At 44.8% G+C, this 25,894-nt stretch overlaps 1 protein-coding gene and 1 long non-coding RNA gene across 3 annotated transcripts in view; both read right to left on the bottom strand.

Moving 5' to 3' along the window:
- Positions 1-25,894, bottom strand: part of FAM171A1 (family with sequence similarity 171 member A1) — a 130,584-nt gene that overhangs the window by 84,205 nt on the left and 20,485 nt on the right. The gene's annotated exons all lie outside the window — the stretch shown is intronic.
- LOC130272998 (uncharacterized) lies at positions 20,246-24,476 on the bottom strand. 2 transcript variants are annotated; one of them, XR_008843820.1, is made up of 3 exons: positions 24,398-24,476; positions 21,046-21,114; positions 20,246-20,469 (listed from the first exon to the last, which is right to left on the bottom strand). It is a non-coding gene; the product is annotated as an uncharacterized LOC130272998 (long non-coding RNA). The 2 variants fall into 2 exon arrangements; XR_008843821.1 differs by lacking the exon at positions 24,398-24,476 and adding an exon at positions 22,792-22,872.

The raw sequence follows: 25,894 nt of genomic DNA, 5'->3' as shown, positions 1-25,894 counted from the left end.
CTAGCTCAAATCTACTTTATCTGGCGATTCATCAAGGATCTCCCATATGGTGGAAGTTCAGGCCCCGGCAGAGAAGGCTTCAATACTTTGACAGGACCCTACCTACCAGGATTCATCTTTCCGTCTCACAAGTCAGTATTAATCTGTTTGGTGAAAGCACCACAAGTCGCAGCAAGGCAACAGGGCTCCCAAGGGGTTATGCTGCACTCTCTCCCCCACAACCAACTGTCGGTGTAATACAATCCGCACCCAGCTAAGTAAAGACAGTTATCCGTAGCCTGACGTCGGTGTGTTTCTTTACTCCCCGTGTCTGGCCCAGGAGAAGCTGTCTCCAACCTCGGACCGTGTATAGGATAACAGTGCCCTGGCATCACGAAGTGATAAGGTATTTCTCCTAACACCACCCCGTGGACACCACATAACCACTTTAAGAAAATAGTAAGGGATCGTTTGGGCTTTGAAACATTTCATATTGATTTTAATGAAAACCAGTGAAAAGTAGTGTGATTTTTTTGCAACAAAAAACTGCATAGCATTTTTTTTTCCACGTCGACAAAGCAGTGACATGAAATCGATGGGAGCTTTATAAAATTCCCATGAAATTATCCACCTCAAATTCAACACGGAAGATCGAGGTGGAATTTGCTTGTGCGAGTGGTCCTGCCCCCGCCAAAAAAAAAAAAGTACCAGGGCATCATGACGTACATTAATTTTTTTTTTTTTATAATGGTCACGGTTTTAGGAACACATAAAAAGTTAGTCGGGGCCTGAGTCGGGGCCTGAGTATTCAGACCCTGACTGATCAGTAAAACGAGATGCGAGAAGTTAGCAGGTTCTTTCGCGGCTCTGTGGCACGTGACCGAAACTATTTCATAAAGTGAATCTATAAGGCCAGCTACGGTCACATCAGAGTGCACGGCCACACAGTTATCTCCCCGCTTGTTCTGGTGATCAGTCAGGGTCTGAACACTCAGACCCTGACTGATCAAAACTTTTGGACAGGTCCCTGCGACAGGTACACTTTAAAAGGGGTACTCCGCTGCCCCAGCGTTCGGAACATTTTGGTCCGAAAGCTTGGAGTGGGCGGTGGGGTTCGTGACGTTACGTCACGCCCTTCAATGAAAGTCTATGGGAGGGGGCGTGACGGCTACCACGCCCCTTTGCATAGAATTGCATTGAGGGGGCGGGGCGTGACATAACGAGGGGCATGGCAGTGATGTCATAACCCCCGCTGCCCGCACCTAGTGTTCTAAACGAATGCAGGGTGCTGCACAGAGATCGCGAGGGGTCCTCGTGGCTGGACCCCCATGATCAGACATCTTATCCCCTATCCTTTGGATAGGGGATAAGATGTCTAGGGGCGGAGTACCCCTTTAAGGGATACTCAGGGATAAAATAGAGTAATTTATTACAGAATACTATTTTTTCTTTGTGATCCATTAATGTATACCAGCCAGATGTGACAATATAGACACTGTTTTGGCCACCATCTGACCCCTATGGACATGCTTCGTGTGCATCTCCAGAGCTTTACGCGTAATGTGAATGGGGCCAAACAGAACCTGATAATTATTATTATACAATGTTTTTTTCCTTTCCACAGTAACGATGTTCTAGTTATTAGAGAGTAGCACAGGGATCTCCATTACTCCAGTACACTATATCCCATCCATGTAGGAAGGCTTGTAATAAATCCAACACCGACAGCGGTTTGGCCGGAGCGCAGTCGGCAGCTATGTCACAGTCAGCTGGTTTGGATTCGTCGTCCTCGCCCTCCCTGCAGCCAGCTGCTTTGCATGTGTTAGCACTTAAAATGTTAAAAAAGAACTTTAGAAAGTAGAAGATTTACCCCCCCCCTCCCTTTTACCATCCATACGTTAAAAAATAGGCCACCAACTTCAATGCCAGACACTTTTCAATGCAGACGAGTGAAGCTTATGTGGAGAACAGGTGCGCTCTACTGACATGCCGCCACCGTCCTGATGACGTCACAAAAAAGCGCGCCGTCTGGCGGACTGTACACAATCACCCATGTGCTCAATGCCACCATTGTTCTATGCTTGGGGATATGAGCCGATATAAATTTAATATTAAAAAAGAAAACAACAAAAAATTAACAGGTGCATGAGCTCCTGGTATAAGGATCAGGAAGGTTTTTGAGACATGAATAATCTGCTATGTGAGTTGATGCTGAGGATTTAATCAATATAAAATTATTAGCCCAGCGTTTTCCACTACAACCTCCAGCATGCCCAGACAGCCTTTGGTGAAAATTAGAGATGAGCGAACTTACAGTAAATTCGATTCGTCACGAACTTCTCGGCTCGGCAGTTGATGACTTTTCCTGCATAAATTAGTTCAGCTTTCAGGTGCTCCGATGGGCTGGAAAAGGTGGATACAGTCCTAGGAGACTCTTTCCTAGGAATGTATCCACCTTTTCCAGCCCACCTGAGCACCTGAAGGCTGAACTAATTTACGCAGGATAAGTCATCAACTGCCGAGCCGAGAAGTTTGTGACGAATCGAATTTACTGTATGTTCGCTCATCTCTAGTGAAAATCACACATGAAGCCCTCACTGACACTCATAATTAAGATGTGTCCCCAGTAGTTAGGTAGGGAATACCCCCCTTTCAAGTAGAAGACCCCAGAAGATAGGAAAGTAGAGCATACCCCTATTAGGGGAGGATTCCCTACCTACTGCGGTTGACATTGATAGGACTCAGGACAAGCAGGGGGAGAGACGCGAGCGGCGGCGGCGGCGGTCTCTAGCACCGCAAAAGCCGCTGCAGTTCATTGATTTAAAGCGCCCGCTTTAAATCAATGATCTGCAGCGGTGTTGCCGGGGGGGGATAAATAGCCGATAACTTATACAGGAATATCGGTATAAGTTATCGGCTATCGGCCCTAACCTCCACAGAGTATTGGTATTGGCCCTAAAAAAACAATATCGGTCGATCCCTAGTATTCGGTATGAACTGGTATACCGCTCATCACCAGCCGAGTGTAGATGTGTCCTGAATTGAGAAATGGAGGAATGGTACGCAGCCGCTTATATCAAACAAAGGGACCGGACAGTTAAAATTGAATATGGACGATTTTTCTCCCCCAAGCTACCTCCATCAGTCTGTGAAAAGTCGAATACATACACAATGAACAGTCAGTCGGTCCGGGTTCGGGTGGCTTTAGGTCTTATGGGATCTCTCCCTGGATCTAAGCCAGTGTTTCCCATCCAGGGTGCCTCCAGCTGTTGCAAAACTACAACGCCCAGCATGCCCAGACAGCCTTCGGCTGTCTGGGCATGCTGGGAGTTGTAGTTTTGCAACAGCTGGAGGCACCCTGGATGGGAAAGAGTGGTCTAAGCAGTTGAGCCAAATTCATGCAGCATCTACGGCAACACGAGAGTGCCTGCGCTTGAGTATTACGGAGCTATGGACAGGTTATGTGCCGCCGTATGGTGCCTCTGTCTTGGCTACATATTACGGATAATCTCCCCTAGAAGCAATGCTTGGAGTTCAGAATAATTTTATATTCTGTTGCGGTATGGAGGCACCCTACAGGGACACACTTACTGTGCGTAATGTTTTATATTACAGAAGGGGCTGCCATGTGCTTGGGCCCTAAAGTAAATGTGCTGTCCCGGTAAAGGACCTTGTCCTGTCCCTGTGTAAAGTCCCCTCAGCTAGAGTCCTTCCATTCCTGCAGGGCTTTCCCCTTGATTTGTATAGTGTACAAATGTATAGGACCTACCCAGTTAACGTGGTATATAATAATGGTTGTACAGATATTTAGGACCTTCCGGGGTCATGTGATGTACCCAGAGTTCTCTGGGTTCAGGATTTACAGGCTTTGCAGCCAATGGGATTAGTCCAGCCCCCCTAGTATATAAGGGGCTGGAGTATGTAAATTCTCTCTCTTGTTCCTGCACTCTTTACCTGCACATAAAGCAAGCACAATCAGCATATCTTCATTCATCTCCACTAGGCCAAAGCCTAAAGAACCAGCAGCCACTAAAACCGTGAGTTATAAAGTTCAACCTACAAATCCTGTGTGACTACTATTCTACTCAAATCTTATAATTAGCAGCACAGTGGCCTGCTTAAAAGCTAAAGACTATCCGTCCCAGCAAAGCCTGTGAGGAACCTGCATCCCGGTTACCTCGAGAGACACTGTATACTTGTAAAGACTGATGCATAAAAGTTCAAGTAAAGGTTTCCAGTTCTCATAAATTCTGCTGTGGACATTCTGTTTATTATCCCTGCCGTTTGTGGGCCGGTTGGCGGCAGGAACTCTACTATTAAGCAAACCCTCACCCTGGCATCACGACAAGTGTTAATACCACCAGACCCTGTAATATCATTGCAACAGCCCAGACACCACATAAAGTAAGAAGAAGAAAACAAAAACACATGCAAAGGAACTAGGAACAAGATTGATGTAGTCCAGGAAATATCCTGTGCGGGGCGCTGCGCATCCTGATAGAGTTGGAATCATGAAGAATGTGCAAATAACCTGTGTTAGATCAGTCTGCAGCTCTTCTGGGGACTCCTGACCTACAAATTACAATGTATTAGGAGCCGGGCGTATGACATAAGACATATACAGATACCAGGCTTTTAACTTTGATCTCCAATAAGAAAAGTACAAATTTCCCTTGTCGGATTTCAAAGGCGAGAACATTTTTCTAACAAGCTGCCCTATTTTTTTGCTAGATTATCAGGGTCCCTCCTGACTCTACTGTTTTAGTAAATTCTTAACATCCATCCTGTAAGCATAATGCTACCAAAAGGTGTCGCTTTCTAATAGGCTTTAAAGGGGTACTCTGGTGGATTTTTTTTTTTTTTTTTTTTTTTTTTTTTTTTATGAACTGGTGCCAGAAAGTTAAAACAGATTTGTAAATTACTTTTATTAAAAAATCTTTACCCTTCCAGTACTTCTTAGCAGCTGTATGCTACAGAGGAAATTTGTTTTCTTTTTTAATTTCTTTTTTTGTCTTGTCCACAGTGCTCTCTGCTGACACCTGGTGCCCGTATCAGGAACTGTCCAGAGTAGGAGAAAATCCCCATAGCAAACATATGCTGCTCTGGACAGTTCCTGACACGGAGAGAGGTGTCAACAGTGAGCACGGTGGACAAGACAAAAAAGAAATTCAAAAAGAAAAGAATTTCCTCTGTAGCATACAGCTGCTAAAAAGTACTGGAAGGGTAAAGATTTTCTAATAGAAGTACCGTAATTTACAAATCTGTCACTTTCTGGCATCAGTTCATTTAAAAACAAACAAAAAAAAAAAAATTCCACCGGAGTACCCCTTTAAATTTTTGATTTTTAAGATCTAATTTTTAAGATCTCTCCTTGCAGTCAGTGAACGGAAACAATCCTTACTTAAATTAAGAGGCAGGAAACCTTGCCCAGTGCTAAAATGAAACTGAAACCAAGAATAGAACTGCACCGTACAAATTCAGAATGCTGCGGTGTGCATGAGCGATTGTATACAAGAATATTAGGGATCGATTATCAGATTGGCCAATATTATCGGCCGATATTCACGATTTTGTAAGTTATCGGTATCGGCATGTAACCTTGCCGATAAGCGGCCCGGACATCCCTGTGTCCCAAAAGAGGTTTTCGGGACACAGGGATGGCCCCCGTCAACTCTCTGCGGCCCCACGTTAAGTTTAAAAACACAGGGGCCGCCGGGAGATGACGTCACGTCACTGACATCCCGTGCGTGCGCCCACAGCAACGGAGGCGCAGAGGACCGGAACATGGAGGTGGAAGACGCGCGCTGGCCAGCATGGTAAGTGACCAGCAGCATGTCAGCTTCGGTGCTCAGACCACCACTCCTCTGGTCCTCTGGACCTACTGCTATGGCCGGACTGGAGGAGCGGTGGACAGAGCACTGAGGTAGGGCAGTACACAGGCATACAGCCTCCGGGCATACACTGTATATGGCAGGAGGCTGTATGTCTCTGGGGGAACTATATTGCCCGCCTACTGTGGGGGAACTATATTGCCCGCCTACTGTGGGGGAACTATACTGCCCGCCTACTGTGGGGGAACTATACTGCCCGCCTACTGTGGGGGAACTATACTGCCCGCCTACTGTGGGGGAACTATACTGCCCGCCTAATGTGGGGGAACTATACTGCCCGCCTAATGTGGGGGAACTATACTGCCCGCCTAATGTGGGGGAACTATACTGCCCGCCTAATGTGGGGGAACTATACTGCCCGCCTAATGTGGGGGAACTATACTGCCCGCCTAATGTGGGGGAACTATACTGCCCGCCTAATGTGGGGGAACTATACTGCCCGCCTAATGTGGGGGAACTATACTGCCCACCTAATGTGGGGGAACTATACTGCCCACCTAATGTGGGGGAACTATACTGCCCACCTAATGTGGGGGAACTATACTGCCCACCTAATGTGGGGGAACTATACTGCCCACCTAATGTGGGGGAACTATACTGCCCACCTAATGTGGGGGAACTATACTGCCCACCTAATGTGGGGGAACTATACTGCCCACCTAATGTGGGGGAACTATACTGCCCACCTAATGTGGGGGAACTATACTGCCCACCTAATGTGGGGGAACTATACTGCCCACCTAATGTGGGGGAACTATACTGCCCACCTAATGTGGGGGAACTATACTGCCCACCTAATGTGGGGGAACTATACTGCCCACCTAATGTGGGGGAACTATACTGCCCACCTAATGTGGGGGAACTATACTGCCAACGTAATGTGGGGAACTATACTGCCAACGGAATATCGGTATAAGTTATCCGCCTGAAAGTTCACAGGTTATCGGTATCTGCTATAAAAAAAAATAAAAAAAAAACGATAAATCGGTCGATCCCTAAAGAATATATTCAATTGTCGCAGTATTGTATATGTTTCGTAGAAGAATCAGTCATTGTAAATTTTCCTTTATGTTGATTTAAAAAAAAAAAAAAATTATAAAAAAACAGAAACAGGAGACCTATAGGGAATCTATGGTTTACTAAGACAATAGTCACATCTGGGGAGGTCACATATTGGGGGATTGACGGAATAAAAAAAAAAAAATTTGTATTATTAGACCGTGTGGTCGGCCATGTTTAGGCGGCCATATTGAGATAGACAGCTACACATCTACCCAATAAACAGCTTGCAATATGGAGTTTGCTGTATAAGATTCCGGCTTTTCTTTAGGCCTACAACCCGTCTATTGTGAGACACTGTGCAGGACACAGCTGTTTATCCCCCGTCTCCCGGGAGAGGAGAGAGCACTTTCTCACATGGAGTGCGGGCCCCAGCAGAGCTTTCCCTGCGACAGGAAGCCGCCGGCCTCCATTCTTTGTGGATAATGACAGACACCTGCTCTCCGCTGTGAGTGGTGTCATCCCTTCAAGAGGCCGAGTGACATTTCACCATGAATGACTGCACTTCAGCCAAGTATCCAGCCCTCGTCTCTTATTTTGACGGTGTGCAACGAAAAAAAATATAATAAGTGAGTGTGCCGTGTCAGAATGCCAAAGCTGCGGAGCATCAATGCCTTGTGCAAAGATGCAGAAAAAATTATAAAAAATAAAGAAGAAAACTTAAAAGTAACAGAGATCATACAAAGGCAACATTTTACAGAGTACGATCTGCTTTGATTACACCGCGCTGGACTTCCATTTTTCTTCTTTTGTCTCCGGTGAGGTCCGCACCTGTCCAGGCGCGGTTTGTCGACCTGGGTGAGCTGACCACTACTTTCTCTTTGTGTATTTTATGGAGTAGATTCCTCCGACACGTAAAAAAAAAAAAAAATAATAATGTAAATAAAAATCATTAAAAAAAAAAAAAAAAAAAAAAAAAGAATACAATAGATTATAGAACATTTCGGATAATAATAATAATTCTGCAAAAAATATTAAAAAATAAAAATAAATAAAACAGTTTTGTAAGTGGTGACCCTGCAGGTTTTTGGCTGATGGCCATAGACAATCTAATGGCATTTCTCGACCATGTGTCCCCATTTGTTGCAAAACTACAACTCCCAGCATGCCCGGACAGCCTTTGGCTGTCCGGGCATGCTGGGAGTTGTAGTTTTGCAACACCTGACGGCACACTGGTTGGGAAACACTGCATTAGATTGTCGACAACAGACGAGCGATCAAGGTGAATTATTCGGCTATGTTCACACGTGCCATTTCCTGACACGTGTGGCAAGCAGGACACAGATTCTGCTGGATGGAACAGGCCACATCTCCTCACCTTTTCCATATAGCGGGACACAAAAAAGTATTCTGCGCAGTATACGTTTTTTTTTTTTACATGGATGTCTATGTATGACAGGGCTACCCATCAGGGCGCATTCATTCCACATTTCAGCCATCCGGCTGGGAAATTTCAAAACCATCCGCTTTATTGCCGGACTTAAAGGGGTATTCCAGGAAATCATTTTTTATTTATTTATCAACTGGCTCCAGAAAGTTAAACAGATTTGTAAATTACTTCTATTAAAAAATCTTAATCCTTTCAGTACTTATGAGCTTTTGAAGTTAAGGTTGTTCTTTTCTGTCTAAGTGCTCTCTGATGACACGTGTCTCGGGAACCGCCCAGTTTAGAAGCAAATCCCCATAGCAAACCTCTTCTAAACTGGGAATTTCCCGAGACAGGTGTCATCAGAGAGCACTTAGACAGAAAAGAACAACCTTAACTTCAGAAGCTCATGAGTACTGAAAGGATTAAGATTTTTTAATAGAAGTAATTTACAAATCTGTTTAACTTTCTGGAACCAGTTGATAGAATTTATATATATATATATATATATATATATATATATATATATATATATATAAAGTTTTTTCTTGGATAACCCTTTAAAAACGTGGCATACCACGGTTTTTAAGTCTGGCCACAAAAAAAAAGGATACAGTGCAAAAACGAGCCGACCAGAGTCACTATCTAACTCTGGTTGGCGCATTTATGGTCTATTCACACGTACAGTATTCGCAGATTTGATGCGCAGAATTTTCTGCTGCAGATTTCAATGTAAACAATGACTTAACACAGCATGAAATCCTGCGCAGAATACTGTACGTGTGAATAGACCCTTAAAGGGGTTTTCCACCATAAGGTGATTTTAGTACGTACCTGGCAGACAGTAATGGACATGCTTAGGAAGGATCTGCGCTTGTCTTGGGGATAAATGGCTATGTTGTGAGATTACCATAATACTGTGGCTAGCTTTTTGTGAACTGGTATTTCCTGCTTGAGTTTTTTCTTTTGCCTACAAATTCCATAATTCCATTTTCCTCTCTCCCACACATCAGCCACCCCACCCATTGAAACATAAATGAGCTGCATCCATACAAAAGACCTTTGGTTTTCAATCAGGGTGCCTACAGCTGTTGCATTAATTGCAGATTGATCTCTCCACCCATTGAAGCAGACTGGCTCCCTGTCATCAGCTGACTAGTTAGTCAGATCTCGGCTGCACTGCAACCTGGGAAAAATCTGAGACCACAGTAATTTTGTATGCTGATAAAAATAAATATTAGGGGGAAAATCACAGAAGAATTGTGAGAAAACCATCACACACAGGTACAGACACTATAATATGAACTACACTAACTTTACAGCCCCTGTAGCATAGCCAAATAAAAAAAAATCCTGGAATACCCCTTATCAACTGGGGCCAGAAAGTTAGACAAATTTGTAAATTACTTCTATTTAAACATCTTAATCCTTCCAGTACTTATCAGCTGCTGTATGCTCCAGAGGAAGTTAATTTCTTTTCTGTCTGACCACAGTGCTCTCTGCTGACACCTCTGTCCATGTCAGGAAATGTCCAGAGTGGGAGAGGTTTGCTATGGGGATTTTCTCCTGTTCCTGATAGTTCCTGACTTGGACAGGGGTGTCAGCAGAGAGCACCTGCAGTTTGCTATGGTCCCCATTTATTTTAATGAAGTGACCGGAGACCGCTTTAGACTCTGGTCATCTCATTTTCCCACCACTGGATACGGTGGAAAAATAAGCCACTTGCTGACTCCGGTCACCTCATTGAAATGAATGGAGGACGGCACAGGTCCAGCAGTAAACAGTTTTGAAATTCCCTTTCCATTCCGGCTGCCCCAGATGTGAACGCAGCCTAACCATAATACAACCATAGCTTTATTGTGTTGTCTTACGGGGAGGGATGCTAAGCAGGGGATCCCCTTCTCTCATGTCCTTATACTCCTAATAAAACAACTAGGCTATTGTTGCCCTGGCAGGACAGCCCTATTAATAATGAAGTTGCCAACAGTATGAGGCCCATGAATTAGTAAAGATGGGATGGCCTATATGAAGGATTGTTTACATGGCACACCAAAGGCACAAATAAGATGCTCAGCAGTCCCAGTGCAGATCACTGTGTGGTGACCCATGGGTGTATGGCGGGACCACAGGTGTAGCGGTGTGAGTGGTGGGATCAGATGGTATTAACCCCAGGGGCAAGAGGTTATTAACTCTTTGTGTTCGTGACGCCAGTGTGGTTTTTAGGGTTCCGGAACACCACACGGCCGGTTCCTCTGCTATCCCAGTTGCCAGTAGTGAAATGAGAGTGCACAACCAGTTATGGTCAAACGGAGGCTTTACTGAGTATAAAGACAGATGGAATTATCTTCACAGCTAAGGACAGATTTCCCAGAGAGGTGGCCAGGACCCAGAGGACCTTGCAACTTGCTGGACCAATATACTTGTAATTAACTTGACTATATGCAGGACTTGACTAGTTTCAGTGACCGCAGACATAGACTTGAGACTTACTGGAATGACTGTAGCTTTTGGGGTCTTCCAGATGCTGATCACTTGTACTGAGATCTCTGGTGGTTGCTGTCTCAGTAAAGACTGGTGGTACAAGAGGGTGAATTGTAATGGCCGCCCCTTTATATAGTGGGGGGCTGGACTAAAGCCCATTGGTCAAGCTGCAGGTCATAGGTTAAGCTGGTGCTATCTGGGAGAACATGTGACAACAAATCATGTGACTGCATAACATGTGACAGACTTACACAGGTCCTTGAGACCTCCCACAGGTCCTCTATACTACCTATACATTAGCATACTGTCTAGGCATTAAAGTGATATACACAACATTCTGGAAACAACAGGGGGAAACCTTGCAGGGGAGCCCCACGGTCACTGAGGGTCTTAACCTGACAGGGCCTAAGGGTAGTACAGTAAAGGTAGGGAAGAGGTCGGCACTGGTACTGGAGGTGCCTGTGGATCAAAATAGATCAGTAGAAGTGAAAGTAGATCCCGGCACACAGGTATCTTGATGCAAATCTTGATAATTTTTATTTAAGCATTAATTCATGCCAGTGAACACAGCACGCGTTCCGGCTGTAAGGCCTTTTTCGACTGCATCTATGCAGTCGAAAAAGGCTTTACAGCCGGAACGCATGCTGCGTTCACTGGCATGAATTAATGCTTAAAAGGGTACTCCGGTGAAAACCTTTTTTCTTTTAAATCAACTGGTGGCAGAAAGTTAAACATATTTGTAAATTACTTCTATTAAAAAAATCTTAATCCTTCCTGTACTTATTAGCTACTGAATACTACAGAGGAAATTCTTTTCTTTTTGGAATGCTCTCTGATGACATCACGAGCACAGTTCTCTCTGCTGACGTTATTATAATAATAACGCTTTATTTATTGTTGTCCTTAGTGGGATTTGAACCCAAGTCCCCAGCACTGCAAGGCAGCAGTGCTAACCACTGAGCCACCATGCTGCCCTTAGCATACATCTGCTATGCATGGTTGCTAAAATGGACAGAGATGTCAGCAGAGAGCACTGTGCTCGTGATGTCATCGGTGTTCCAAAAAGAAAGGAATTTCCTCTGTAGCATTCAGCAGCTAATAAGTACTGGAAGGATTAAGATTTTTTAATAGAAGTCATTTACAAATATGTTTAACTTTCTGGCACCAGTTGATTTAAAAGAAAAAAGGTTTTCACCGGAGTACCCCTTTAAATAAAAATGATCAAGATACCTGTGTGCCGGGATCTACTTTCACTTCTAAGGGTAGTACAGGACCATGTCCTGTACTGGGGACATTACAATTGCGCCTCTCAGGCTTAGTGACACATCAGATTGCCGACGCCATGCACCGGCGTCACTATTTTTATACAATTACAGAGTCACGATAAAAAGAAGCCTAGAAGGAAAAACATAGCAGTATAACATAAAGCCATAAATAAATGCGCCACTCAAAAAAAAAGCATTGTTCCATTAAGCCTGGTGAGTAATCCTTGACAGACGTCTGAAGATACGTAAACCACAATACTTCGGAAACAAGAGTTATTCCAAAGGATAGCATTAACTCCCCGAAAATAAACACAGGAGGTAAACACTTGGCTAATAATATAATCGGCTGGCTTTGAACGTACAGCGAGGCATGCCAAGTTCTTACCAGGGAGACTCCACGGGGAGGGTAAAACCAACACAAATGCACAAAATGTGGTTATCTATATCCGATCACACTTCCTCTATAGGACGGGCTGAATATTTTTCAGGATAGCCGCTTCTGATGTAACATTCTATGGAAAGGACTGGTCACTGGTGAGGAGAAATCGGAGTTTATGCAAAAAAATTAAAAAATTTATTTACATATTCCCCAAAAACAGAAACATCCATCCCAGCAATTCAAGTGTCCTAACTATTTCAATTCTCAGTTGATTTAACTATACAGTGGTCCCTCAACATACGATGGTAATCCCTTCCAAATGGACCATCGTTTATTGAAACAATCGTATGTTGAGGGATCCGTGCAATGTAAAGTATAGGACAGTGGTCTACAACCTGCGGACCTCCAGATTAGGGATGTAAGAAAAAAATCGATTCGCGCGATTATCGCGATTTTTTTGTTCCGCGATACTGAATCGATTTTAAAATTCTGAGAATCGATTTTTTTTATAAATTATTATAATTAACATTTACTGTATTTCACTCACTGAGTCACAGTCCTATTTGTCTGTCTTATTTTTTTTTATAACACTTAAACTCCTGACCACTAGTTGGCAGTGTACCTGTTATCAGCTCTGTTCCACTCGCAGGCTGCTACCGCGAGACTACAGACTCAGAACAAACAGGAAGGAGAACGTACGCACTCACAGGACAACTCTCGCGGGACCTTGTTCTTTCTCAGCTAGAATAAGTTTTCCCAAGCTTTTAATAGGGAATATCGCGATATATCGTGATATATCGCCAACATGACAGTATCGCGATATATCGAATCGCCACCCTGGTATCGCGATTCGAATCGAATCGCCAAATTATTGGCGATTCACACCCCTACTCCAGATGTTGCAAAAGTACAACTCCCAGCATGCCCGGACAGCCAACGGCTGTCCGGGCATGCTGGGAGTTGTAGCTTTGCAACATCTGGATGTCCGCAGGTTGAAGACCACTGGTATCTGAGGTTATACTCACGTGTCCCCGCCGCTCCGGACCGTCACCGCTGCCCTGGATGTCGCCCTCCATCGCTGTCGCCGCGTCCCCAACGCTCCGGCAAGGCCTCTGCTTCCCCGGCATCCTCGCTCCCATCACGTCGCTACGCACGCCGCTCCTATTGGATGACGGGACGGCGTGTGCAGCGACGTGATGACGACGATGGAGAGCGCCGGCGGTGCAGGGAATCTTGAAGAGGACGCGCCGGAGCCCCGAGGACAGGTAAGTGATCGTCAGCGGACCACATGGGGCACCATAAACGGCTATCTGGTGGTAGCTGAAGCAGTCTGCCCGGCCGGATAGCCGTTTATGCGATGGCCCCGAAATACAAAAGCATCGTATGTTGATGCTGCCTTCAACATGTGATGTCCTCTGAGAGACCATCGTGTGTTGAAATGATCGTATGTCGGGGCCATCGTAGGACGGGGAGTCACTGTAAAAAAGTGTTTGCATTTCTTGCACACATAAATGCATCAATAAGGGCCCACGCACACTACAGAATTTCCAGGTTGAAATTCTGTGTGGAACAGGCCCCGGTGGAATCACAGACCTAAAGTGCTGTACCCATTGATGGCAATGCAGTCATTGATGGCAATGCAGTTCCAGGCGAAATTTGGTAAAATTCTGCAGTTTACACAGCGCAGCAGAATCTCAATGAAAACAATGGGAGGCTGCTGTGAGGCTATGTTCACACCTTGGAATTCCGCTTGGAATTCTGAACGGAAATTCGGTTGCAGCAGAGTCACATTGACTTCAACGGGATTCTGCTGCGCTGTGAACACCGCCGAGTTTCTCTGCCAGATGTTTCCAGCAAGGAAATTCTGGCTTCCATTCTTTTTGCGGACTCAGCACGGAATGCATAACCGTCTATGGTGCTGGGAGAGTAATGGTGTCTAGGGTGTTGCGGTAATAGTGCAGGGTCTGGTGGTATTAACCCTTGAATGTCGTGACGCCAGGGTGAGGTTTCTTCAATAGTAATGTTCCTACCGCCAACCGTCCCACAAACGGCAGGGAGAAATAACGGAATGTCCACAGCAGATTTTATGAAGTAAACTGAAGAAACTTTACTTGCGAAATTTAGGAAACGGTAATGAACATAACAGTCTCTTCAAGAGTGAACAGGGATACAGGTTCCTCACAGGTTTGCTGGGACTTGGAAGCAATGAGCTTTTGATGCTAGCCACTGTGCTACTACTTTAGAGTATTTGAGTTGATAGTAGTCACACAGGATTCAGTAGTTTGAGCTTTGAGTAACTCACGTTTAGTGGCTGCATATTCTTAGGCATTAATGCTGAGATGTTGTGCTTGCTTTCATGTACAGGAAATAAGAGCGAGAATTTTGTGGCAGCAGCCCCTTATATATTAAGAGGGCTGGGCAAAAGCTCTTTGACTGGCAAACCTGTAAGTCCTGACCCAGTGAACTCTGGGTACATCACGTGACCTAAAAAAGGTCCTTAAGTATTTTATACATTATAACTGCATATCACGTGACCACTAAGGTCCTATACATATACAGTATCTTCTATACATTAAATAAATATATACACACTTTATTTAAAGGAGAACTCCAGAGTAGGGATCGACCGATTATCGGTATGGCCGATATTATTGGCTGATAATCATGATTTTGGGCATTATCGGTATCGGCAATTACCTTGCCGATAATGACCCCCCCCCCCTACGACTCGCCGCACCGCGACCGCCCCCCCACCCCCCCCCCCCCCGACCCACCGCACCCCCTACCGTAGTGCTGGGCGGTATACCGGTATGGATTTTTGCAAATACCGCTTTACCCCTACCCGTAATGGGGATGGTCCGGGCCATCCATCGTTCCTGTAGTGTCTGGGGGCGTTCCGGGTGAAGGGTGAACCGGTCCGGGCTGTACTTCTCCTCCGGCGGTCATCTTCCCCACTCCTGGCAGGCTCCGGCCTAGTACGCTGCATAGACGCCGCTACGCCGTGACGTCAGGTGCGTCGCTGCGCACGGGCGTCGCTGTGCACGGGCGTCTATGCAGCGTACTAGGCCGGAGCCTGCCCGGAGTGGAGAAGAGCAACTCCGGAGAAGAAGAAGGACAGCCCGGACCGGTTCACCCTTTACCCGGAACGCCCCCAGACACTACAGGAAGGATGGATGGCCCGGACCACCCTGACAGGTAGGGGGAGAGAAGCGGGTGGTGGCGGCGGCCCACTTTAAATTAATGCTCTGTAGCGGTGTCGAGGTGGGATAAATAGCCGATAACTTATACCGGAATATCGGTATAAGTTATCGGCTATCGGCCCTAACCTCCACCGATTAGCGATATCGGCCCTAAAAAAACAATATCGGTCGATCCCTACTCCAGAGTATAAAAATTGTCGCCCATACTGCCGGCAGTAAAAAAAAAAAAAAATAAATGTACATACCTTCCTCCGCTCCCCCGGGGCCTCCGGTAACCGGCTCCGGTCTCCACCGTGATCCTCTTCCTGGTTGCCGGTGGTCGGAGAGTCTTACTGCGCTCAGCCAATCACCAGCCGCAGTGAAGTCCTGACTCGGCTTGCCGGCAGTGTGACGTTTTCGGCCCCGGCAGCAGGTGCCGGTGTAGTGAAGAATTTTGTGTCTTGAAGCGGCCTATCGCCGGCCGATTGGCTGAGCGTGGTATGATTCTCAGACCACTGGTAACCAGGAAGTGGATCGCGGCGGAGACCGTAGCCGGTTACCGGAGGCCCTGGGGGAGCGGAGGAAGGTATGTACATCTTTATTTTTTTACTGCCGGCAGTATGGGCGACAATTTTTATACTCTGGAGTTCTCCTTTGAGACGACTAGGGGTAAGCCTTGCAGGAGATCCCTATAGACATGGAGGGACTCTAGCTGCAGGGACCTTAGACAAGAGACAGGACCAGGTCCTGTACCGGGACAACGTACGTCTATGAGATTATTATGCCGGTGCCCAAAGACTCTGGAACGTCTGCACGGAAAAGTTCCGAAATGTGAACATAGCCTAAAAGGAACTCTGGATGGAATTTCTCTGGTTGGAAATTCTGCAGTGTGCGTGGGCCCTAATAGGTCTCTTATATTTATTTTCCCCCAGCAGCCTAAAAAAAAAAAAAAATCCACACTGTATAAACCACGGTTCCCACTGATGACAACAGGTCCATGTTTTGTAGCAGAATTCATGAAATACGTGCCGAATGAAGTCCAATGAAATTTGCATGTACTTCAGAATTTTCCACTGAGATTATTAGTAAAGCCGAAAGCAAATTGAACACAATATATAACAACGTCTAACCACATAAGTTGTACTTGATGCTTCCCGGCCCCAGGCTGCCATTTACCAGGGAGATTTATAAGAGAATAACTCAACTGTATAAACATATACGAAAACAAAAGGGCGATTGTATCTGCGCATAACATACAAAGTGCTACGCGGCTCATTTCCATTCGTTTTGGATTTGCATAGAAAAAGTCATCCGTACAAAAGAACTTTAAACAATGAAATAACTACCAAACATCAATAATCCACATAAAGTGCTTCTAAAGAAATGAATTATTCAAATTAAAGGGGACCTGTCATCACATCATGCCGCTTAAAACCCCAAGTCAACGGGGCTCCCCCAGCGGCTTCTAACCATCCCACCAGCGTATTGACAGATCTTTCTATAAATTAAGGCTAGTAGGGAGGGCAGAATAAAAGCAATAGGTTCTTTAAAGGGGTACTCCGGTGCTTAGACATCTAATCTCCTATCCAAAAGGTGTATAGCTGTCACACCCCCCTCCCATAGACTTGCATTGAGGGGCGGAGCGTGAGGTCACACGGGGGCGCAGGTGTGACGTCACACGCCGTCGGCCCCGTGATCGACAGTAATCAGACCTGGAGCGAACACGCTCCAGGGACTGATTACAAACGGGGTGCCGCGTGCAAGATCACAGGGGTCCCCAGCAGCAGGACACCCGCGATCAGGCATCTTATCCCCTATCCTTTGGATTGGGGATAAGATGTCTAAGCACTGGAGAACCCCTTTAAGGTTGCTTGAAACTCTAGACGTTGTCCATAGTTAGAAAAACATGGCTGCTTTTGGCAAAAATACCGCTTGTCCGTAGCTTCACCGATAAAGGGGCGGAGCTGCAAGGTGTGGCACTGGTTTAAAAAAGGGGTACTACACTGCCCCAGGGTCTCCAATGCTGGGTACGGGCTGCGGTGGTCGTGACGTCACACCAAGCCCCCCTCAATGCAAGTCTACGTCACGCCCCCTCCCATAGACTTGCATTGAGGGGGTGTGACATCACGAGGGGGCATGGTCATGACGTCATGACCCCCGCAACCAGCGTTCTGAACTAAACGTTTTAGACGCTGGGACAGTGGAGTAACCCTTTAAGAAAAAAGAATCCATGTTTTTCTAATCCTGGACAACCCCTTGAAAAAACTTCTTGAACAAACAACAGTAAAGCATATGTGTACATTTGTGTCTCTTCTGGAGGTGAGGGTCTGGATTGTTGCCATCAACAATTGTTAGGCATTTTGTGCACTACTGTTTTCGCCGGGTAGGTGTATGCGCCATCTTTTTCTCCCGCTATCATTGGCCGCAATAACGGGAGTTATAACGAACTTTAGAGGAATCCCATTCAAGTGAATGGGATACTCTTTGCCAGTTATGACTCCCGGTATGCTGTTACAATAACGAATGTTAAAGGAGAACTCCAGAATAAAAAAAAAAATTGTCCCCCATACTGCAGGCAGTAAAAAAATAAAGGAAGGTACGGTATGTACCTTCCTTCGCTCCCCCGGGGCCTCCGGTAACCGTCTCCGGTCTCCGCCGCGATCCTCTTCCTGGTTGCTGATGGTCGGATGAATCATACTGCACTCAGCCAATAACTGGCCGCAGTGAAGTCCCGACTCGGCCGGCGATAGGCTGAGCGGCAGTGTGAGAACGCTTCAGGACACAAAATTCTTCACTACAACGGCACCTGCTGCTGGGGCCGAAAACGTCCCACTGCCGCTCAGCCTATTGCCGGCCGAGTTGGGACTTCCCTGCGGCCGGTGATTGGCTGAGTGCAGTATGACTCGCCGACCACCAGCAACCAGGAAGAGGATCGTGGCGGAGACCGGAGACTGTTACAGGAGGTCCCGTGGGAGCGAAGGAAGGTATGTACATCTTTATTTTTTTTTTTTTTACTGCCGGCAGTATGGGGGACAATTTTTATATTCTGGCGTTCTCCTTTAAGGGCAGTCAAAGTGGGAAAAAAATTAAATAAATTAAAAAAATTAAAAAATTTTAAAAAAAAAGAGCCCTTAACGTCCGCTTGTAACGGAGCAACTTTCACAGTGTGAAAGAAGCCTTAAATGAAGGGGCCAAGGCACTCCACCATAAAGTTTCCATGGAATACAGAAATATATCTGTAAGGCTGGGTTCACACTACGGTTTGTCATTACGGTTCCCGTATACGGCTGGGTGGAGGGGTGGGTGGGGCATAATCGCGGCGCCCGCACTCAGCCGTATAGGGAACCGTAGTTAATGTATGTCTATGAGCCGACCGGAGTGAACCGTAGCCTCCGGTCGGCTACTTTTTCGGCCGTATGCGGTTTCCCGACCGCAGGCAAAAACGTGGTCGACCACGTTTTTGCCTGTGGTCGGGAAACCGCATACGTCCGAAAAAGCAGCCGACCGGAGGCTACGGTTCACTCCGGTCGGCTCATAGACATGCATTAACTACGGTTCCCTATACGGCTGAGTGCGGGCGCCACGATTATGCCCCACCCACCCCTCCTCCCAGCCGTATACGGGAACCGTAATGACAAACCGTAGTGTGAACCCAGCCTAAGACTACAGCCATAGACATAAATATATTTTAAAATAAAAAACAAAAACAATAACAATAAACCTGACACCTCCCCCTCTAATAAGATGCTTGTACAATTGAGATGTGGTGTCATTCATACAGGAGGCTGTGTCTGGTACTGAAGATGAATGCTATAGGACTTTAATACAGGTGACTGGTGAGACCCCCACCAAGTAGACAAAGATAAACTATTAATATCTTACACCCAGTAAAATCTGTATAAAATGTATACAAAATGGCTGCCTGCCACAGGTATAGATCCACTGGTGATTTTACAAAGCTACGGTATGCCAAATTATCTATCTATATAATAAAACTCAATGTGTGTGCGTATGTATGGTCCCAAAAACGTCCAAACGGCTAAAGATATTAACATGAAACTCGGCACACGTTACTTATATGTCAACAACAAACATAGGATAGGTGATTTAACCCTTACTCACCCCCATTTGCCAGGGGCGGGGTTTATGTTTAAAGTCCCATACAAGTCTATGGGAAATATATGTTACTGCATAACTTCCAAACAGCTGGAGATATTTCGATAATACTTGGTCACATGTTACTTATATGTCCACTTAAAATATAGGATAGTTAATTTAACCCTTAACTACCCCCATTTGTGAGGGGCGGCGTTTTTGTTTAAAGTCCCATGCAAATCAATCAAAAAGGAGGAGGTCGGGAAAAAGGAGGAGGTCGGGAAAAAGGAGGAGGTCGGGAAAAAGAAGTCGGGATATGACAACAATATATGGGGATGGGATATGAAGTCAAAAGCTTCCTCCTTTGTTGATTTTCCTCCCCAATAGCGGGCAACGCCGGGTATTCAGCTAGTAATCTATAAAATGTAAGAATGTATCATGCATAAGATGTCCTTTAATGGTAAACATACATGACAACAATATACCCTGACAACCAGCCTTTGAAAAGAGCCTATTTATTTTTATAATGGGATCTCACATGTCAAAGATCCTGTCTAGGTCTGCTACAAAAGGACAAGGCCGAGAGGCACGTTGTGATGGAAGCTCTCAATTTCGTGACTCACTAGGAGCAGTCAGACATGAGCAGAGACTGAACTGTGTCATCGGGGATTCATCAGATGCCGCCTCTCCGTGCCCCCAGGAATCCTATAGATTATGAATACATCAATGAGCAGGTCAATGGTCTTCTCTACCTTCCCAGAAAACACGCAATCTCCTTAAGTGAGGGACCGAACAAACCAGAAGAAATCAGATTATTGTTTTGTTTTTTTCTGTAAATTACATTAAAATTCCAATATTTTAAACCAGTTTGGAAATAAACACAAAAATTGTCGTCAAGAATATTCATGACCCCCTAAATTTTTTTAAAATCTGTTCACACGTATGGTTTTGTTCCACATGTTCACACCTTGGAATTTCCATTTGGAATTCTGCACGGAAATTCAGCAGCAGCAAAGTCCCGTTGAATTCAACGGGATTCTATTGCGCTGTGCACACGGCGGAATTTCCGTGCCAGAAACATCTTTCTGCAAACCCTGCACGGAATTCTATGAGTCGGCATATTTTGCCAGCACCCGCAGTCTGCGTAATGTCCACATGGAGAGTTTCTGTGCGGACATTCTGTAGTGTGAACACAGCCTTACAACATTACAATATCCCAGACAGCTTTTCAATACACCCTGTAGTTTGTTGATGTTACCACGACAACCCCAGAGCAAGCACAATTTTTACATAACTGTAATATTTAGACCAATTTAAAATCGATTGAGCTATATTTTGCAGGGGTCCCTACCCAGGCTTCTAAGGCTGCATTCACATCTCAATTTTTGCACCTGTTGAATGTAGTGTTGAAACTGATGGCCTAAAATCATGCAAAAAATAAATAAAAATAAAAAAACATGAAATGTGTTCATTTTAACCCCTTAAGGACCGGAGGTTTTTCCGTTTTTGCATTTTCGTTTTTTGCTCCTTGCCTTTAAAAAATCATAACTCTTTCAAATTTACACCTAAAAATCCATATGATGGCTTATTTTTTGCGCCACCAATTCTACTTTGTAATGATGTCAGTCATTTTGCCCAAAAATCTATGGTGAAGCGGGAAAAAAAATCATTGTGCGACAAAATTGAAAAAGAAACGCTGTTTTGTAACTTTTGGGGGCTTCCGTTTCTACGTAGTACATTTTTCGGTAAAAATGACACCTGATATGTATTCTGTAGGTCCATACGATTAAAATGATACCCTACTTATATAGGTTTGATTTTGTCGGACTTCTGGAAAAAATCATAACTACATGCAGGAAAATTAATACGTTTAAAATTGTCATTTTCTGACCCCTATAACTTTTTTATTTTTCCGTGGATGGGGCGGTATGAGGGCTCATTTTTTGCGCCGTGATCTGAAGTTTTTAACGGTACCATTTTTGCATTAATAGGACTTATTGATCATTTTAAATGATATAAAAAGTGACCAAAAATGCACTATTTTGGACTTTGGAATTTTTTTGCGCGCACGCCATTGACCGAGCGGTTTAATTAATGATATATTTTTATAATTCGGACATTTCCGCACGCGGTGATACCACATATGTTTATTTTTATTTACACTGTGTTTTTTTTTTTATTGGAAAAGGGGGGTGATTCAAACTTTTAATAGGGGAGGAGTTAAATGATCTTTATTCACTTTTTTTTTTCACTTTTTTTTTGCAGTGTTATAGGTCCCATAGGGACCTATAACACTGCACACACTGATCTCTTATACTGATCATTGTTATCCCATAGGGACCTATAACACTGCACACACTGATCTTCTATGTTGATCACTGGTTTCTCATAAGAAACCAGTGATCAACGATTCTGCCGCATGACTGCTCATGCCTGGATCTCAGGCACTGAGCAGTCATTCGGCGATCGGACAGCGAGGAGGCAGGAAGGGGCCCTCCCGCTGTCCTGTCAGCTGTTCGGGATGCCGCGATTAGCCGCGGCTATCCCGAACAGCCCGACTGAGCTAGCCGGGAACTTTCACTTTCACTTTTAGCCGCGCGGCTCAGCTCTGAGCGCGCGGCTAAAGGGTTAATAGCGCGCGGCGCCGCGATCGGCGCTGAGCGCTATTAGAGGCGGGTCCCGACTTCACTATGACGCCGGGCCCGCCATGATATGACGCGGGGTTACTGTGTAACCCCGCGTTATATCAGAAGAGCAGGACCAAGGACGTACCGGTACGTCCTTGGTCCTTAAGGGGTTAAAGTATCTGCTTTCACGTATCTCAATCTTTTTAGACTGTTTAAAAGAAAAACAAATAAAAAAAAATTATATACACACACACACATATATATATATATATATATACACACACACACACACACACACACACATTATATATATATATATATATATTAATTAACTAAACATTCAGTGATTGAATATGATTTACACCAATTAAAAAAAAAGTGATACGACAAATGTTTTTTTTAAATTGAGATGAAAAATCCATTAATCCATTTGATTAAAAAAATAATAATAATAATTTAAATAAACCAACATTGGGCAACCGCGTAAAATGATCCAAATCTGTGTGTGTGTCAAGTGATATGTCTAGATTAGGGTTTCCCAACCAGGGTGACTCAAGCTGTTGAGAAACTACAACTCCCAGCATGCCCGGACAGCCAAAGGCTGTCCGGGCATGCTGGGAGTTGCAGTTTTGCAACAGCTGGAGGCACATTGTTTTGGAAACATTGGTCTAGAAATAGGAATTTCAAGGATAGAATCATATGAACTTAATGGATGCAAAACTCATTGGGGGGAGATTTAATCAAAACCTGTGCAGAGGAAAAGTTGCCCAGTTGCCCATAGCAACCAATCAGATCGCTTCTTTCATTTTTCAGAGGCCTTGTTGAAAATGAAAGAAGCGATCTGATTGGTTGCTATAGGCAACTGGGCAACTTTTCCTCTGCACAGGTTTTGATATATCTCCCCCATTATGTGAATGTGGCCTTAGTGTTCTTGAAGACATTGGGGAGGATTTATCAAGACTTGTGCAAGGGAAGTAAAGAGCAGATGCCCATAGCAACCAAGCTTTCAAAATGCTGGTTGCTATGGGGAACCTGTCCACGTTTTCCTCATACAAATGTTTGGCTTTCTGTGTAAAATATGGCTGCTTACAGTGGTGTACCATATAGGCCAGATATTACTTTACGGTATGTAGACAGGATATTTTAAATTCCCATTCACGTCACTGCCCAATTCGTTTTCAATTTTGAGAATGTTGCCATGACAAGTGGCGCCCACTTTAGTCTAAATTTCCTTTAATACATGACACTTTACTGGGTAACCATGGCAACCCCAGAGAAAGCACAGTTTTTACATTACTGTAATATTTAGGCCAATTTAAAATCTATTGAGCTGTATTTTTCCGGGGTCCTGACTAGAGATGAGCGAACTTACAGTAAATTCGATTCGTCACAAACTTCTCGGCTCGGCGGTTGCTGACTTTTCCTGCATAAATTAGTTCAGCTTTCAGGTGCTCCCACGGGCTGGAAAAGGTGGATACAGTCCTAGGAGACTCTTTCTTCGGACTGTATCCACCTTTTCCAGCCCACCGGAGCACCGGAAAGCTGAACTAATTTATGCAGGAAAAGTCAGCAACCGCCGAGCTGAGAAGTTCGTGACGAATCGAATTTACTGTAAGTTCGCTCATCTCTAGTCCTGACCCAGACTTCTTAGGCTGCATTCACACCATGATTTCTGTGTTCGTCAAACTTTTTGTCGAAACGGATGGCCTAAAATCGTGCCTAAAGAAACAAGAACAAAATGGATGCATAATAATCTTCCATTATGTTTAACACCTGGTAAAGGCCTAATATACACACAGGTCAGATAGAAGGGAACCCACCGAGGAGTTTGGGACCCGACTGTCTCCCCCCCCCCCCCCCCCCAAAATACCTCCAATTTTATATCAATCCCAACATGCTCCGTTGGACGCCGTTCGCACTGAGCTGAGGCCTGTCATAGGATACCTCATAAAGTAGAGTTTATCAACAGGAGGAGAAAAGTTTGGTTTTCCGAGCAATTAAAGTTACTATATATGACTGAAACCAGCTGCCTGAGACGCTAGGAAAATAAAAATCCCGTCCAGATATTTAACGTACGTGTCAGCTACAATCAGTGATCTCAGCCGAGAAACGGCGTCCAAGACGCCCTCTCCAACTATAGCGACTACAGTTTCCACTACTCCGAGCCAGATCCTATGAGATAGCTGGATACTGCACAAGTGTATACGGCAACGGGGAGCTACAAGAAATCATGCTATATAGTCTATCGCTATGGTGAATATACTCAAAAAGTTACATTCACTAAATTGGGGTCTTTTATTTGGTATTTTCTAAAAACAAATAAAAAAAATTTATTCTTTTTAACATAAATTAAATAAAAATTATATATAGAGAGATAGAGATTATATATATATATATATATATATATATATATATATATATATATATATATGTACAAACACACACACACACACACACACACACTATCCATATTTACACACACACTTAAATATATAAATGATATAAAAATAAAAAGGGTCGTCGCAACTCATATCGCTAGGATATTCCAACTCTTCTTGATGAGTGGGTTCCGATGTCTGAGATACCTACATATTATAAGAATGAAGAGGACGCAGCACTTCGGGAGTTTCTCCCTGTACAGCAGCGCCCCCTGGACACCGGGCTGTGCAGAGAACTGCAGCAGGACTCATTTACTTGAATGTGGCAATCACTTAAATGTTAACCCCTATCCACAGAGTAGAGCAGTGTTTTCCAACCAGGGTGCCCCCAGGTGTTGCAAAACTACAACTCCCAGCAAGCCTGGACAGCCTTTGGCTGTCCAGGCATGCTGGGAGTTGTAGTTTTGCAACATCTGGAGGCACCCTGATTGGGAAACACTGGAATAGAGAGGATAATTGATCACAGGGGGTTCAGTTGTCACAATCTCGAGCATGGGGCCCCACTATTCCGTTAGAATAGAGCAGCGAGTCGCACATGCACGTCAATGCTCCATTTATTCTCTAAAGGGAGTCACAGAAACAGCCACACACTGTAACCGCTTCAACGACTTCTATGGAGAATGAAGAGATCGGCGGCATGCGTGACCCACTGATATGATGTAACAGGAGACTGGGGTCCCTGTTCTTGAGATTGTGCAGGGGCTTATATGTCATCTAGTTATTTCCCTATACTGTAGATAGGTGGGGGGGGGGGGGCTGATAAGTACTGGAAGGATTAAGATTTTTAATACAATTTACAAATCTGTATAATTTTCGGGGCCCAGTCGATTTAAAATAAATTGTTTTGCACCGGAGTTCCCCTTTAATTCTCTGGATCAGTGGAGGTCTAGAGGACTGCCGTCCCATCATAAATTGGTGGCATATCCTAGCAAGAAGAGATGCAGCATCTGTGGCTGTTATCTATGTCGGACTCCCTATCAATCCTTTATTCCATCATCCAATGCTCTCGAACATTGGTCGCCAGATGTTACAAAACTACAAATTCCAGCATGCCCGGATAGCCAACGGCTGTCCGGGCATGCTGAGAGTTGTAGTTTTGCAGCAGCTCATAGGACCCGGTTTGGAGACCACTGCT

The sequence above is a fragment of the Hyla sarda genome, chromosome 5 (genome assembly GCF_029499605.1).
Source record: "Hyla sarda isolate aHylSar1 chromosome 5, aHylSar1.hap1, whole genome shotgun sequence".
In the NCBI taxonomy this organism is placed as follows: Eukaryota; Metazoa; Chordata; class Amphibia; order Anura; family Hylidae; genus Hyla; species Hyla sarda.
The sequence above is the reverse complement of the archived record's forward strand: the minus strand, read 5'-3'. Positions and strand labels throughout refer to the sequence as shown.